Source organism: Theropithecus gelada, chromosome 14 (genome assembly GCF_003255815.1).
Source record: "Theropithecus gelada isolate Dixy chromosome 14, Tgel_1.0, whole genome shotgun sequence".
Taxonomy (NCBI): Eukaryota; Metazoa; Chordata; class Mammalia; order Primates; family Cercopithecidae; genus Theropithecus; species Theropithecus gelada.
Window position 1 is genome coordinate 13384770 of NC_037682.1, and position 4617 is coordinate 13389386.

At 52.4% G+C, this 4617-nt stretch overlaps 1 protein-coding gene across 1 annotated transcript in view; it reads left to right on the plus strand.

Moving 5' to 3' along the window:
- The first annotated feature begins 4124 nt into the window (after window positions 1–4124).
- The window catches only part of PTGDR2 (prostaglandin D2 receptor 2), a 5439-nt gene continuing 4946 nt past the window's right edge, over window positions 4125–4617 (plus strand). Inside the window, exon 1 of the mRNA XM_025356300.1 lies at window positions 4125–4221. The gene's annotated coding sequence lies outside the window, so the exon portion shown is untranslated. The remainder of the gene's footprint in view (window positions 4222–4617) is intronic.

Here is a 4617-nt window from a genome sequence, read left to right on the forward strand (position 1 = left end):
TCCCGAGTAGCTGGTATTACAGGCATGCACCATTAAACATGGCTAATTTTTGTATTTTTAGCAGAGACGGGGTTTTGCCTGTTGGCCATGCTGGTTTTGAACTCCTGACCTCAAGTGATCTGTCTGCCTCGTCCTCCCAAAGTGCTGGGATTGCAGGCATGAGCCACCGTACCCAGCAGCTATTGTTGCTTTCAGTGTGTTGAATGGTGGCCCCCAAAAGACATGTCCACAACCTAACCCCTGGAACCTGTGAATGAGGCCTTATTTGGATAAGAGGACTTTGCAGATGTGATTGATTTAAGAATCTCAAGATGAGAGCACCCTGGATGATCCAGATGAGCCCTAAGTCCAGTGACCAGTACTCTGTGAGAGACACACGAAAAGATGGAGGGGGAAGGCCGGGTGAAGAGGAGGTAGAGACTGCAGTGATGCAGCCGCAAGCCAAGGGACGCCTGGGGACACCAGAAGCTGGAAGGGCCAAGAAAGGCTCCTTTTCTAGAGCTTTTGGAGGAAGTGCTGACATGTGATTACGGACTCTGGCTTCCAGACTGTAAGAGAATAAGTCTCTGTTGTTTAAAACCGCCATGTTTGTGGTAGTTTGTTCTGACAGCCCTAGGAAACAAATACACCACTGTTGTTTCTGCGAAGGTTGCCTGGCACATGTGTGGGCCTGAGCCCAGGCCAGGGCTGCCTCTGCCTGCTCTGCCTTCTTGTCTTCCTTCCTACTATAAAGCTATCAGTCCCCGCGGTTGTACCCACTGCAGGTGAAGACAGAGCCATGGAGAATTGCACCAGACCGTGGGTAAGAAAGGTTCCAGCATGGGTCCAGGCGCAGTGGCTCAGGCCTATAATTCTAGCACTTTGGGAGGCTGAGACAGGCGGATCACCTGAGGTCAGGAGTTCGAGACAAGCCAGGCTAACATGGTGAAACCCCTTCTCTACTAAAAATACAAAAATTAGCCGGGTGTGGTGGTGCATACCTGTAGTCTCAGCTACTTGGGAGGCTGAGGCAAGAGAGTCGCTTCAACCTGGGAGGTGGAGGTCGCAGTGAGCCATGATAGCACCACTGCACTCCAGCCTGTGCAACAGAGCGAGACTCAGTCTCAAAAAAAAAAAAAAAAAAAAAAAGTAAAGGTCCCAGAATGGGTCACCATGAGGGACTGGGGTCCTTTGGGGTCTGCACATGGAAGCCAATTTTAGAGATTCATTCTGTTTAGCAAATATTTTTTGGGACCCCTCTCATGTGTCAGGCCCTCTGCTTGCCTTTGGAGGTGAGGAGATAAAATCGGAGTAAGTCTCTGTCTTCAGGTGGCTCATAAGGGTGGTGAACAGTTGTGTGAACAAGAGTTACCAGGGAGGACAAGGAGGCTATGGGTCAAGTGAAGTGGAGATGTGGGAGGGAGGGACAGCATGTGGGTCTGTCTGAGAGAATCAGCAAAGTCTTCCCAGAGGAGGCAACCTCTAACCAGGGTTTTGAAGGATGAATAGGAGTTCACTGAGAGTCCAAGGGAAGAAAAGCCATTCCAGAGCAGAGCACAAACAGCATAAGCCAGGGCACAGAAACAGCCTGGTGTGCACAGGACAGGAGGGGACAGTGATGGGTGCTGGCTGATGACAGGATGCCACTAGGGAGTGGCAGCAATACGGGGGGAGGCTTGGATGGGACCGGATCACCGAGGAGCTTGTTGGCCATGCGAGGAGTCCTGTAGGTGATGGTGGCACCAGGGAACTCAACCTGGGCCTCCTCAAGGTATCATGTGGGGCCCTGCCATGCTGCTCCTCTACTGGGTGTCGGTGGCTTGAGGGCCTCCGAGCAAGCGGCCGGCCGGAGGATCCCAGGGCAGGCCTCACCCTGCTTCCTGCCCTGCATCTCACTTCCTGTTTGACTGACTTCTTTAAAGTGGCCAGAAGGGAACATTAAAAACCCTCCTCCTAAGGCAGGGCTAGAGGGAGAAGAGAGCCCATCTGGGCTGGGCCTATGCCTGAGGGCTCCATTGGCCCCTTCTCCGTTCCTTTGCTCTCTTGACTGTATTTGTTAAACACTGATGCTGTAAGTATCCTCTGAGTATCTAGTGACATTGATGGTCTCAGAAAGAGGCCCTGCAGGATGAATCATGGAGGGGAAGCAGCACTCCCAACAGCACGTGCCAAGGCATGGAGGTGGGGAAAGAAAGGATGGGGTAGCTGTGGACATGAGGAAGGGGGTGCAGGGACTGGTGGTTGGTGCACTGGATCCTGCTAGGTTGGGAATCTGGACAGCTCCCATGGGCAGCAGAGACGCAGCAGAGGTCCGTGTGGCGGGAAGCGACAGGCTCAGATTCGTCTCCTCCACGGCAGAAGGTGGTGCTGAGGCAGCGAGGGACCCAACTTCCACTCTTACTGGCTCTGACGTTAAGTTCCAGGCCTTGGAGGAGGCTGTGCTTTAGGGACTAAGGCCTGAGCCTGAGCGTAGCTTGCATCTTTCTCCCAGTCCTGGGGGACACAGCGCATGGGATAAGGCAGGACACGGCTCTTCTTCAGAAAATTCCTCTGGGCCCTGTTTATCTGGAATACCTTTTTTGGTTTGTTTTGGTAACTCTGTTAAGCTTAGTAGCTTTTTTTGTTTACTTAGTAATAAGTTTTCTTTAGAGAGGTCTGGACGTGAGCCACTACAGTGATTACAGGACTGGAAACAAGGACTGAGAAGGGGCAGAGGAGTAAGGGTTTTTTTAGCCAGAAAAGAAGAACCTCAGCAGGGCTGCCAGGAGAGGTTGTGCAGAATGTTCACTGCACAAGGGTACCAGTGGAGGGGGCAAGGGTGGACTGAGATCCAGAGGAAGGGCTGTGCCTTATCTCAAGCCTGATGCCCTGGTGCTGAGATGTGTCTGTGGGGTCGGGTGGTGGGGAAGGGGTGATTCTTTTTCTTAGTCCAAAGAGAAATCTGGGCTCCAACTCCCGTCCTTTGAGGGTGGGACTGTGCAGAAGGAACACCATTTAAAGTTCATATTTTACTGGTGAAGTTACTTGCCCAAGATGACATAGCTGGGGAGTGAGTGTGCCAGATCCAGACACTGGCAGTGGCCCCAGAGTCCCTGGGCTTAACCACAGCCTGACACTCTTCGTGCACAGACACGGCACACATGGCCTTGTCTGTGTTTCAGTGGGTTGGGCATCAGGGGTGGGTGGAAAAGAGGGCCCTTTCCCCAAGCAGAATGGAATCACCCACCTATTTTCTCTGAAGGGCCGCAGGCATTTGTCTTTGGAAATCAAGCCCTCCTGGACCTGGGGGAGAGGAAATGTTTTCATATTGCTAATGATTTGGATCACCAAGGCTCTTACTGATCTGCCATACTGGGCTCCAATGAGATGTATTATCCCTATCACAAGGGCATAGAGTTTGACTCATTTTCCACTCATGATGGTAGCCTCTCAGCGAGAGTGTATTACGCATCAGGTTCTGCGTTAAGCCTAGGCCTCAATGGAAGATGCTTGTGCGGTCCATCCCATGGGAGGTGCCCTTGCCTTGATACAGGGATATTGAGTTCTTAACATGTTTTAATGAGTATCCATTAGGTGCTGAGATGCTGAGGTTGAAGGGATGGTCCTGACCCCAGGAAGCTTGGTCAGCAAATGAGAGTAAGGAGTTAGGGAACAAAGAAATGTAAACTTTCTTCCCACTGCCTCCACTACCCCACTGTGCTTTCCTGGCCTTAGGGCCCTCGGGTCCCTAATGGACAGGCCCCCACACTGCCCGGGAAACGCAGCAGAACTGGAGGGGTTTCTTCTCTGAGGATTCTGGTGTCATGAGATGGCAGCCCAGGCACAGTGGACAGATGGATGAGACATTCTCCTTCTCACGCACTTATCCTACACGCTGGTCACTCTCAAAAGCACAGCCCTAGGCACACTGGGGCTCACACTCTCTTGCACACATTGATTTTTTCACGTGTACTTGCATTGCCCTCTGGGCTTCTGCAGTCTCTTTCATGAAGCAGGGGTGGGTGGAGCAGGGGCTGCCGGCACTGATGGAGACTGATGCTACTTGAACTCCCGTGACAACTTACTCTCTAGCTGTCCCCGCCTCCCCACACCCCACCCCTAAACACACATGCACTGGGGCTGACAGCTATTTCCTCTCTCAGCCTCCGTCTCCCACCTCTGTCTGCCTGCTGCCTCTTGTCTAGCTGCTGTCAGGAGCTGACTGCCTCCGGGGCTGGAATCCTGTGCTCCCTCTGTGCCCAGGTAAGGAGGCAGTGGCCCAGGGCCTGAGCGGCCTAGCGCCCTCTCTGGACCCACAGGAGAAGGCAAAGTTTTACCAGGTGAGAGGGCTGTTACCAGCTAGATTGGCAGAAGGCTGAGTTTACCAAAGATTGGAGGGGGACTTGGTGCTCAGAGGAGGGAAGGACTAGCTTCTTTGAGGCATTAACTAGATGTCAGGTACCAGGGGAAACCACTCAACTGTCTGTCAATATTCACAAGCAGTCTGGGTGGGAAGATGACACCAGCAGGCTTAAAGTAACTGGCCTAAGGTCACGTAGCCAGGAAGCCGAGGAGCTGGGATTCAAACCCAGGTCTTGGACTCCCACAGCTTGCACTCTCTGGCCACCCTTTTTTTTTTTTTTTTTTTTTTTTTTTTTT